Genomic DNA, 12,815 nt, shown 5'->3' on the forward strand with positions numbered 1-12,815 from the left:
GCTGCTCCTCGAACTATTTTTTCTTCTTTGTCTTCTTTTTTTGCTCTTCCTTGGCTCTTTCCTTACATTTTATTTTATTGTTTTTATTTTTTAATGTTTGATTTTTGAGAGAGAGGCAGAGCATGAGTGTGGGAGGGGCAGAGAGAGAGGGAAATAAAGAATCTGAAGCAGCTCCAGGCTCTGAGCTGTCAGCACAGAGCCCAACATGGGGGCTCGAACCCATGAACCACAAGATCATGGCCTGAGCTGAAGTCGGATGCTTAACTGACTGAACCACCTCTATTTTATTTTTTAAATAAAAATAGGCACCCTTATTTTATTTTTTTAAAGTTTCTTAAGCTTATTTATTTTGAGAGTGCCGGTGGGGAAGGGGAAGAGAGAGAGAGAGAGAGAGAGAGAGAGTCTATGGAGCAGGCCTGGCACTGTCAGCACAGTGCCTGATGCAGGGCTTGAACTCCCGAACCACAAGATCATGACCTGAGCTGAAGTCAAAAGCTGACGCTTAACTGACTGAGCCACCCAGGCACCCTTCTCTCCTTATATCTTAAAGTAAACTTTTAAGACCGAAGTCTAACATGAATGCAGAAAAGAGAACAGATTGTTAAAGAGTCCAGTGAATGTTGGGGAACGCATCCGTGTATCCAGAGCCTACGTCAAGAAGCAGATCCTTCCAGCACCCAGAAGTGCCCCCTCTTTCAGGAAACGCACTCACCCCACACAGAGGTCACCAACTTCGGACTCATCTCCCCCTAGATTAATTTTGTGTGGATTATAGGCATGCACTCTGGAGGCTGGCTTTTTCCTCTCCACGTCGCATTTATGAAAGTCTCCCTTGTTCACCAAGCCCATGGCTGCACAGCAGGGGTCCGCAAACATTTCTGTAGAAAGGGTCACATGGGTCCCTGTCTGAGTCCTCGACTCTCTGACATCACAGCGTGAGAGGCAGCCGTAGATGGTCCAGCAAACACGAGATCCCGGTTGTGTTCTGATAAAACTTGGTATATGGGCGCTGAAATTCAAATGCAGTATCTTTTCACATGGTATGAAATGCTGCTCTTCTTTTATTTTTTTCAAAGTGTTTTACATTAGAAATGCTTTATAGGCCGTAAGAAACAGACGACGTTCATTTATGCATAATATGCGTCATGGACATATTCTTTCCATTTCTGATCCAGAACAAAAAGATTTCAGTTAAAGCTGATTTCACACAAAAGCCGTGGCGACGATAATCCTATGTCTAAAAGAAAATGAAAGCCATTAACTTCGAAGGAAATTGTATATTTGGGGGAAAAACACTTTTTTTTATCAACATCTAGTATCTTTAAAGCGACGTAAAAGTCCCCTTTAGTAAATCCATGAAATTGCCTATCATTTTATTTTCCTATAATAAAATCTGCCTTATCCTAAGCATGATTATTTCCACTCCATCCCAGTCCCCCCAGAATAGAGAGGGAAACACTCTAATTCATTTCCGTTTTAATCATGGGCCTTGCACAGCATTGTTTTGTTATTTGTGCCATTTCATCTGCTTGGATTTCAAACCACTTACACAACAATGGGCTTGGATGTAACAATCTGGGATCCTATTATAACCTCTGGTTTGAATAGCATCTCTATGATAAAGTCCTTTGAATTTTAGCATCCCGTTGACAAATGAACATCTAAAACACAGCTAATTTGAAAATTGGGGATTGCCTATAAGGATTAATTAATTTAACTCTTTTTTTTTCAGGCTACATTGCATTGAAATCCAATAGCTGATAGAGAGATAAGATGGGAGACCAGGGACAAGAAAGAATATCAATATTCATTCATCCACCCATCCATTCATTCATTCATCTATCCATTCATATATTCAACAAAGATGTCAAGTGACTCTCAGGTCAATACAACAGCCGTCACGGTCGAATACACCGCTGACCTTGACAAATGCAGCTCTAATTAGAGAAATAAGGCAAACACTTCTAAAACAGTAGAAAATGATGCAAAAAAGGGTATGATTAGGTAACAGATGATTCTTAGAGACAGCCTGTCCTACGAGAAACCAGAGGTATGGGATAGAAGAGACAAAGAGGAGACAAAGAAAGCATCATGGTAAAGGTAAGAACTGAACTCTCCTTTTGAAAGCAGAGCCAACGTGGACGGGTGTTTCCCAGGTAAAATGGTATTCTGAACAGAGGGGCTAGAGTGAGTGAAAGTTCACCGGGGAGGAGAACACGGCAGGGCAGACTCCTTAGGCAGAGGAAAACAGCGTTTATTCTTTTGCCACTGAGTTGTGTGAGTACTTTTTTTTTTATTTTTATTTTTAAAATTTTTTTTTAATGTTTTTTATTTATTTCTAGGAGAGAGATAGAGACAGCATGAGCAAGGGAGGGTCAGAGAGAGAGGGAGTCACAGACTGAAACAGGCTCCAGGCTCTGAGCTGGCAGTCAGCACAGAGCCCGACACGGGGCTCGAACCCACGAACCGCGAGATCATGACCCAAGCGAAAGTCGGACGCTTAACCGACTAAGCCACCCACGCGCCCCGTGTGAGTACTTTTATAATATGTATATCAACCCCTCACCAGATATCTGATTTGCAAATAGTGAAATAAGCCAGACACAGTAAGACTAATAGCACATGAGCTCACTTACATGGCGAATCTAAAATAGTCGAACTCAGGGCACCTGGGTGGCTCAGTTGGTTGAGCACCCGACTCTCAAGTTTGGCTCAGGGCATGATCCCAGGGACATGAGATCGAGCCTCCTGTCGGTCTGTGCGTTGGGTGTTGAGCCTGCGTCAGATTCTCTCTCTCTCCCTCTGCCCCTCTCTCCTGTTTGTGCTCTGTCTCTAAAATAAAAACATAAAAAATAATAAGATACAAATTTTAAATAATCAGACTCAGAGAAGCAGAGAACAGAAGGGTGGTTGCCAAGGGCCTGGGGGCAGGGGGAAGTGAGGAGGTGAAGGTCAAATGGTGCAAAGCTTCAGATCTGCCAGATAAATAATTTTGGAGAGCTGCTGTACAACACAGTGCCTGTAGTGGACAGTACTGTCCTCTATACTTAAAATCTGCTAAGAGGGTAGATCTTATATTAAGTGTTCTTACCAACAACACACACACACTGATGATGATGATGATAAGAACAATAATACTAATGGAGACAGAAGGGAAATCTGGGAGATGACGTAGCTGTCTATGGCCCTGGTGGTGATGTAGTGATAATGTTTTCACTCATGGAGCTCTATATATTGCATACACTTGGCTTTTTTAAATGTCAGCCCCCTCCCAACAGAGCATTGAACAAGAAAGCAAGGAGCATTATTGTGTCTGTGCAGAGTAAGAAAGGAGAAAGGCAGATTGAGGTCAGAGTTTGGTAGATTTTCAAGATGCAAGAGTAAAGAATTTTTAAAAGCAATATTTTCAGAATAATTAACCAAAAGCCATGCTAAGGATGAGTTGGAGAGAAAACCTGAAGGCAAGTCTATCAGTTCAAAGCAAAGAGTACAAATACAGATGCAAAATGATAAAGCCCCAGCAGCTAGGAGAATGGAAACACGCAGATGTGGGCTATGTGGCCGTTAACAGAAAGGAGGAATCAAATATTCAGCTCTACATTTTTTAACGTGTATGAGTTGGAAAATGTGGCTGTTGTTGCCAGAAATAGGGAAATCTGGGAAAGGAGCTCATTTTAGTGGAAAAGAAGTATGGTTTTTATGGTGAACTTAATTACAAATCCATAATGGTTTCCTACTAGATCGAAGCTTCCATTTTCCAAAGGAAATTTTATAGCCTAAGGCAGGCGGAGGCCAACACTAGCCTACTGGCAAACCCTGCACCCTGAACACGTTTATGAATAAAGTTTTACTGGAACACGGCTTGCCCATTCATTTACATGTGGCTTCCGGCTGCTTTTGCAATACAACAGCAGATTTGAGCAGCTGTGACAGAGACCATAGGATCTGGAAGCCTGAAATGGAAAAGGCTTTGATGTTGACTACTGATGGAAAACGGGGAAGAAACAGGTACCCCGGGGGACAGACACAGAGAGCAAAGGCTTTTGAAAGTCACACATACAGCCATTCCATCAGCAAGGCAAGTCAAAACTTTCTGAGGCAAGGTAAGATGATCCCTCGAAAGTCAATCCCAATTCAAATAAAGAGAAGGGAACATGCCTGATGAGACCGAGGTTGACTGACCGGTGTGGTCAGAGAGATAATCGATAGGTGCGGGGGCTTAGCCATTCATCGACGTAATTTTAAAAGATGGACATATAATCAAAGGTAAGGGTAGCAGAGAAAGGTAGGGCTCCGAAAATACTGCCACAAGGTTGGGGTTCCAAAGAGCTAGGCTTACAGAGTGTATAGAGATGACGCAAAGGAGCTTGGGGCCATATTCAGAATTAAAAAGAGAGCCAGAAAGACAGAGAGGAATGCAGAAGAGAGTGTGGGCTCTGGCAGGTCTGGGTTTGAATCTGGGTTTGAACCTGGCTTTATCCTTCTCTTTCCACGTGAGCTTGGGCAGAATTTGAAAGCACATGCGTGGGACTTGACTGTGGCTTTCGTTTGCCAACTCCTGGCGGTAAGCTGCTACCCCAGAGACTGATGTGAGGGAAACAGGCCACATGCTGCACGTGATCCACAATGAGAATTCTGTACGGATTTGCTCCTATCACCAACACCAGCTAGGGTACAGTTTGGCTCGAGAACGTTTAAGAACAGAAAGCATACATTTATAAAAAATAAATTATAGGGGCGCCTGGGTGGCTTAGTCGGTTGAGCGTCCGACTTTCGCTTAGGTCATGATCTCGCGGTTCGTGGGTTCGGGCCCCGCGTCGGGCTCTGTGCTGACTGCCAGCTCAGAGACTGGAGCCTGTTTCAGTCTGTGACTCCCTCTCTCTCTGACCCTCCCCTGCTCACGCTGACTCTCTCTCTCTCTCCTAGAAATAAATAAAAAAAACATTAAAAAAAAATAAAAATAAATAAATAAATTATAAAACAGAATCACAGTAGGGGACAGACATAAAAATTATTTCCCAGCCTCATCGAGGTAGAGTTGACAGTTAAAAAACTGCGTATGTTTAAAGTTTATAGCCTGATGATTTGACGTACAAATACAGTCGCATATCCATCAGAATGGTCACTTCAAAACACCCGTCTGGTAAAAGGAAACTAGAACGTAAGAGGAGAAGAGCAGTCGCGTCTCAGGAAGAACCATTGAAAATAAGGCTGTTGAGCACAGACAAAAGTAAACATAGAAGAATGTTCAAGGGCCATCCTGGTTGTATATGGTCGCAGGGACATACCTGGACTCAACGGGTAGAAGTTACAGGGGCAGACTTCAGATCAGTGAGGTCCAGTGCCTGAGTTTCCGAAGGAGGAATAATGCATCCAGTGAGTCCCCCCCATGCCCCAGCCCCGCACATGCAAGTTCCACGCTTGACCTCCTTTAATCCTTACACCACTTTGGGGGGTTGAGATTTCTCTTCAGCAGGAGAGTTCCAGAGAATTAGAGGGTCTCTCAAAGGAATAGCATAAAATGAATTTGACACAAAATGGTAACAAAATCATAGAATGTGTAATATCCCTGGGCTTTGGTCTCCATGACCCAACCATAGAGCGCAGAAGGGGACCACGCCCCGTTGCTAGCAGGGACTCCAGAGAGGGGACACGGAGGAGGCCAGTGCAGGAGGGGGGGCTCATGGGACATGCCGGGGGGACATACCCACTCAGGGCTCTTTCCTACAGGAGGGACCATGATATAAAGTAGAGAAAACATGAATCTCTGAGAAACTCCATTTATGGATCCTTCAGACCTGTCTTCTTGAGAGGAGAAGGAAGAGAATAAAGGTTCTAGAATTTTTTATAAAAATGGTTGTGACATACAAAAGAAAGAATGTAGAGGACATTTAAGGCATGTTTTCTGCCTTCCCTTTCCTTTCCATGGGTCAACAAGACATGCTGCCCTTCACGACCAAAAGGTTCTGCAATTAATGTGTCGTGTTGTTTGCGTTGTTCAGCTTTCTTGTCCATACAAGCGTGAGGGGCCGTGGTGCTGGGGGAGAGGGAGGTGTGGCAGAGGAAGGCAGTGACAGGTGCGCCTGCCCTCTCCTTCCTCAGGGACGAGGAGGCTCAGAGCCATCCCTCAAACATTTCCGTTGGATGCAGTGACTGCTCGCTCCGAGGCAAGACCACCAGCAGATCCCACTTCATCTACATTTTCGTGGTAATTTCCAATTGTCCCTGAGGCCTGCCCAGCCCCTGGTCAGCCCGTGATTCCTTTCTACAGTCATTTCCTTGCCAGTACAGTGGGCTCGCTTCCCTCTCTTCTGGAGCCAGAAAGGTGTTCATAATCCTGCCCCTAACCTACCCTTCCATAATGTCCAATATTATTCCTGCTGAGGAAGCAAACCGTTTTCCTATGTGACTTACAAGGTGAGTCTCAATATAATCTCCAAAAGGTAAACTCCAGAAGTGTCCTGAGCTACAGCAAAGTTGTTGGGAAGTTGGAAAAGATTTGTGTAATCTTCCAAGCAGGCCACTTGGGAGGGCCACGTGTGTTTGGCTCTGTACATGCCCTGCACATCCACACACACACACACAAAAAGTCCTCCATCTTTTTTTCTTACAGTCACACTTTTATTCTTCGACTATTCTCAATATGTGGCAGTGTTGCCTTTTTATTTTTGTGAAAAGGGTGTAGCAGCCTTTCCGTCCTTGCGGTTGTCATGGCTAATTGCTCCCTCATTCCCACGAGAAGAGGAAATACATAGGCTCAACAAAAGTAATGTCCCCTTACAGCGGCTCTTGGGAGTGAATGTACATAAAATAATCCGCTGAATGGAGAACAGAAAGAAAAAAATACAGAAGAATGCTCAGGGTACATGCTAATTATGGACACATTTATGTTACCCACTTGGGGGTGTAGATGCAGTCACCCTAACCTGACTCAAAGTGTTCCGTGAAAACCCTCAAAAATATTAAAGCCCCCACGTATCACCCAGCTACCTTATGGCTGGCCCTGAATTTGGAAAGCTGTTACTTCCTTCCGTGTTTCCTGTACTCTTTCACAAACCTGTTTATCAAATGTATAGAACACTTTTGTTTATGATAGCTTATGATTAATCATTCACCGAGGACACGAGGCCCTTTGTACCTATTATTGTCAAGCATTTGTTTGGACTGTGTTTGACCCTTTGTACCCAAGTGGTCTGTGTTGGAGCCACTCGAAAACAATCTAGCTGGCTGAACGTGCGTGCGGCACTCACTGAAATCCTATGGCTCTGTTCCTATAACATCCTGCTACATAAGAGAGTCCAAAAGTACAATTTTATTTACAAAATCAAATTGTCACCCCGAGATAAACACACTCACCCTGGGTTACTTCTAAGCACTCTGAAGTAAAATTTTAAACACGATTTTGAGCAACGGTGGTCATTTCGTGTGACCAAAGGGTGTCCATGAAGCCTGCCTCTTTGCAAAACACAGAAGCAAGCTGGCCCCAGCTCTGTCTTCATCTCTGCTTTGAGTGTAACGATCAAAGTTCTTCAAGGGAGTAAATCCATACATCTGATTACTCAGTGACCAGAGGATCTCGACTTCCAGAACAGTGACACAGGTCAGAGGAAGAACGACGTGTTATTGCATTGGTGTAATCATTCACCATTTAGATGCTTCTTAGATGAGCGTCTGCCTACGTCTTCCTCTCTTCCCCCTTCACTCATGCGGTCAATGGATATTCATTGCAAGGCTGGTTATGTGAAGTACCTGGCAAAACTCAAGTCGGGGTGGTCCGTGGGTTCCAAGAAGGCATAATCTGCACCTGTCATAATGTGCCCGAATTAACTTCAAAACAAAGTTGTAAATGTGTGTGCCACGGGTCTGATACAGATAATCACTGATAAGTGTTGAGAGTAGAGCTATATACTTGTAGTCTGTTAATCTGTTATTCAGAGACCATTTTACCGAATAAATAGATTTGGGGTGAAGGAATAACTAGCAAGATATTGATGAGAAGAAAATTCCAGGAAGAGGAAGAAGAGGCAGGAAAGCCAAGGGGCCAAGAATTCATCTAGAGAGTTTGGCTTGATGGGATGAAGGAGTTTGACCAGATGGGAGGGGTTTGGTCCCTGAACAGAAGCGGTGGACATGGACATGTGACTGCCAATGAAGGTCATGGAGGTTTTCTATTTTACATGAGTTCTAACAGCTGTCAGAGGGTGGGAAGAAGGTGCTCTATAGTCAAGGAAACTACAATAACTGTTGGAACCGCAGAAGTAAGAGGGTTGGCAGACAGCGTCATATTTTTCCATGTGTAAAACACTGTGATATTGACTAATATTTTCACAGCATGTTCTTTAACCAAAGAATTTGCCCAGGAGAATTCTGATGTACTCACTTCTTATCCGGTCTCAAGAGTGTGCAAGTTCATGTAAATAAATCAATAAGGAATTCTCAAAATATTTAAACATCAATGGTTCGACCTGAGGTTTCTGCCCTCCTGCATTGTGAACTCTAACCTCATAAGGAGATGTTGGTGGAGGCAATGACATTCTAGAGAAAGTCCAATGGTGACCTTCATGTCCTTTAAATCTTAGTGTATTGTATTGTATTGTATTGTGTTGTGTTGTGGAATGTTGTATTATATTGTATTATTTTTCAAATGCTTAGGGGTGCCTGGCTGGCAAAGTCAGTAGAACATATGACTCCTGACCTTGGCATTGTGTGTTCTCCACTGGGGACATTTTAAAACGCATGTATTCATAGGGAGTTGTGGTTTTCCTGGGCTGGGGAGGGAAAACCAATAGTTAAAGATTGATGAAAAGTCCCATGCTGTCTCAGTATTGCTTTAATTCTTTGAAAGTATTTTGTGATTACATGATGTAACTGAGAACGAGGTTTCACTCCAAAATAATTACGTTTCAGGACACTTTTCAGGAAACATTGTTCTCATTTTGGACCACAGTGTGTTGTCATGTCATTATGTTCAAAGCTCTTCACATCGCCAACTCTGTAGCCGGGAAACAGAACCCTCTGGGACACACGTTGCACATAAACCAGACCACAAATATTTTAGGATCATTTCATTTCTTGAAAGCGCTTCAAAATTCCAAAGCTCTTCCTGAAGGCAAAGGAAGAAGCCAACTTGGGAAGTACGGTCAGGGGTCCACCATGATGCCCCCTTGTACATATCCCGTATTTATCCATTCGTGCATTTATTACTTCCTCCGTTCTTTCATGAAGTATTTGTCAAGCACCTATGGCATTCCAGGGGGAGGGGCATTCTTTAAAATTATATTATCTCTGAGATAAAAGCATGTGTATTTTACCGCTGGTTGAAGGTGCCCCCGACAGAGGAACAACTATAAAATAATAAACCATTTAATCCTTCCCTCAACTAACACACAGTCCACAGCCTAGAAAACACAAGTAAGAAATTCTCCCTCTGAGGACCTGCTCTCTGGCCTCATCTCCAACCTACTCTCGTAGCAGGAAACTCCACCAGCTTCTGTATTTATCATCACCCGGAACGTGTTTGTATAAGACCATCTGGGAAAGAATTGCAAAAACATATCTATTATCATTCTGATTCATTTTATGGATGATTCCCTTCAGATGTTTGAAAACATGAAATCCTAACACATGTGAAAAAATAACTTCTTATTGCTTTGTTGTCTTTGTTTATCTTTGAAGACTGCTTTATTTCATCTTTGGGCTATAATACGTCTCAAAATACAACCTAAATCTTGATCATCTACAGGAATGCAGAGGGGCATAGGCTTGGACTATCTAAAGCAGCTCAAAAAAAATTTTTATAACAGCTTTATCGAACTATGATCCACAAACCACAGCACTCACTCTTTTAACGTGTACAGTTCGGTGGTTTTTAATCTACACACAGAGTTGTAAAGCCATCACCACTGTGTTTTCGGCATCACCCCAAAACAAGCCCTTCAGGGTGACTCAGCTCTGTGCTCCAGGCCTCCCCACTCTAGCTTCAGGCAACCACTGACCTACTGCCTGGGGTTCTGGGTTGGCTTCGAGTGGACATTTCATGTCAAGAAATCCCTCAGTATGTGAACAATGATATTGTTTCTTTCACTTAGCACAGTGTTTTCGAGGGTCATCCATGTTGTAAAATGGATCAGTACTTCATTATTTTTTTTTACAAAATATCAAATATTCCACTGTGCAAAAACACACATTTTGTTTACCCATCCATCTGTTGATGAAATTTGGATTATTTCCAATTTTTTATTATGAAAAATGCCAACAAGAACTTCAATGTTCAAGTTTTCACGTAGACATGAGTTTCCAGTTCTCTTGGGTGTGTACATCAGGGTAGAGCTGTCCGGTCACATGGTAACTCTACGTTTAACATTTTGAGGATGTGTCCAAGTGTTTTCTGAAAGAACCACATTGTGTTGCATTCCTGCCAGCAATGAATGAGAGTTCCAATTTCTCCGCAACCTCACCAACACGTCTTTCAGAAAGATTTTTGTACTTGAATGTAAATAAAGTGTCTTCATTTTTCATATTTCCTTCCAAAGAATATGATGAAATGGGCACCTGGGTGCGTCAGTTGGTTGAGAGTTCAGCTCTGGATTTCAGCTCAGGTCATGATCTCATTGTTCATGGGATGGAGCCCCTTGTTGGGCTCTGTGCTGCCAGTGCTGAGCCTGCTTGGGTTTCTCTCTCCTTCTCAATCTGTCCCATTTGCTCACTCTCTCTCTCTCTCTCAAAATAAATAAAAAAAAACTTTAAAAAATAAAATAAAACAAAGAATATGATGAAAGCACACTAGAACAATCTTATTTAGAGGAGGTGAGAAATGTTGCCTTTCTTCCGCGTTGACAGCTTCTAGCATCCCTGTATCTCTGTTTGCCAGGATTCTAGGACTCTGGGAAGTGAATCCCTCACAACCACAGTGCTGAGCGCTGAGGGACTCAGCCATTCCACCGGTGGAGGAAGGAACATCACTTCAGTGTCTCCCTAATGCAGACAAAGTAGAGTGTGTGGACTGAGAGCGATCAAGTGACACAGGATTTTTAGGGCTGTGAGCTTGAAGCTCTGGCTCATGGTTTGCCTCTCATTCTGTAGAGATGATTTGTATCTTCTAATTGGAACTTCTGACTTTTCTTGTGATTACTATGTATCTTTCATGAAGCCAGTGCCCAGTCATCCAGGAAAGGTTTCAAAGTGTCAATGGCTACACGTTTCCCTCAGGCACATTTTTAGGCAAAACTAAGATGGGCATCATCTCCCAAGATGACAGCCAGGAGCACCCAATTCAGGGAGTCTTCAAATCAGGAATTCCTGATTTGAATACCACGTTCAATTTACGCACCTTTTAAAAGTTGGAACAGATTGCTAGTGACCTACAAATACTTGAAATTCTATTAAAGTGCTTGCATGTGAAAACGTACAGTGTGCTTTAGGAAAAGAATTCAACCTTACCCTTTATGGAGCCAGCGTATGTAAATAACTGTAGAATGTGCATGGTTTCACAGGGGTGAATGTGAAAGTGAGATTGATTTTACCAGATTAGGAGAAGGGGCTTAGGTGAATTTTTGGGGGGGGTGTACATTACATATTGCTGTTTGAGACTGTTAAATCACGCACAGATACACACAAGCACACACGTGATATTAGACCACACCATCCACACAAACTTACCAACAATCCACTGCTGTCATGAAGTTCTTTGTGAGCCCTGGCCCTGCAAAGCATTTGCAAAATAATGTAAAGTCATTACTAAAACCACTTGATTATACAATTCTCAAAAGTATCCATTTCCTTTTATTGTTTCCTTTCATAGTCTTATTACTCTGGATAAGGAGTGAATGTCCGGGACTGCTGCTGATGGATTTTCTCATGACCAGAATAGGAGGAGAGCACTTGGGAGGCGGTCTCAGCCAATCCCCAGAGACCTGTAATCTCTTCGACTTTTAAACGAAGGACATTAACTCCATTCCCTCCTTCTGGTGCTGACCAAGATCTTCACATTAGATGCAATAAACCCAGGAATGCATTTTCTTACTTCTAAGGATACTGTAACCTTGTTTATGGCTCTCTTTGGAAAATGATCACAGCTGGGATGACTGTATTGCCTCAAATCAATGGTCAGAATTTGGGGAATCCTTAGACGTGACTTCAACCTGCCCAAGCACCTTGCAGAAACAGACAACCCAAGAATTCATTCTGTCAAATGCTTGGTGAAGCCTCCAGGCAGAATCGTGCCCCGCCCACCCTCGGGGCTTTCCATCCTCCATAAGGCCACCACTCCATGCTCTTCTGTGTCTGTGTAGTATCCATCTCTTTCTAGAAGGTACACCATAGGGTAAGAGTCAGGACTTGACCATTTTTCTATCTCCAGGGTCTGTGGTATGAATTTGATAAATGCGGGACCATCTGTGGGGTTGACCGCCCTCACCCTGAGTCCTTTGCCTGAGGAAGTCTTCTATTATCACTTCCATTGGGCTGAACCGCCACATTTGCTGATGTCCGGGAGGCAAACCTTTCTGCCCTGTAGGTCTCTGGCTGTGCCTGAGATTTAAGATGACCTAAAACAGGGTAACAGGAGAAGCACACAGGTGTGTACACTTATAAACAGAAGCCCTATAGGAAGATGAAGACCCAAAGAAGTGGCAAAAACATAGAGTTGGTTCAACAAAGGCAACTGAGGGAAAGTAACCAAAAAAATAAGGGGAGACCAAAGGAAGTGGTTATTTTAACACGGTCTGTTTGTACAGATTTCTCTCCGCCTCCACTCTCATCCCTGGGGATGAAAATGTCTCTCTCCTCCTGGTTCAGGGAGGGCACAATTCACTGGG

At 43.2% G+C, this 12,815-nt stretch overlaps 2 long non-coding RNA genes across 3 annotated transcripts; one reads left to right on the forward strand and one right to left on the reverse strand.

Moving 5' to 3' along the window:
* Positions 1–1,083: 1,083 nt before the first annotated feature.
* On the reverse strand, positions 1,084–5,798 carry LOC144223284 (uncharacterized). Of its 2 annotated transcripts, none has more exons than XR_013332651.1 (4): positions 5,708–5,798; positions 5,289–5,345; positions 2,670–2,832; positions 1,084–1,237 (listed from the first exon to the last, which is right to left on the reverse strand). It is a non-coding gene; the product is annotated as an uncharacterized LOC144223284 (long non-coding RNA). The 2 variants fall into 2 exon arrangements; XR_013332650.1 differs by having other exon boundaries at positions 2,637–2,832.
* Positions 5,799–5,892: 94 nt separating this feature from the next.
* LOC144223283 (uncharacterized) lies at positions 5,893–11,996 on the forward strand. Its single transcript, XR_013332649.1, has 3 exons — positions 5,893–5,963; positions 6,103–6,208; positions 11,801–11,996. It is a non-coding gene; the product is annotated as an uncharacterized LOC144223283 (long non-coding RNA).
* The last annotated feature ends 819 nt before the right edge of the window (positions 11,997–12,815 follow it).

This window comes from Crocuta crocuta, unplaced genomic scaffold (genome assembly GCF_008692635.1).
Source record: "Crocuta crocuta isolate KB4526 unplaced genomic scaffold, BGI_CrCroc_1.0 scaffold31, whole genome shotgun sequence".
Lineage (NCBI taxonomy): Eukaryota > Metazoa > Chordata > Mammalia > Carnivora > Hyaenidae > Crocuta > Crocuta crocuta.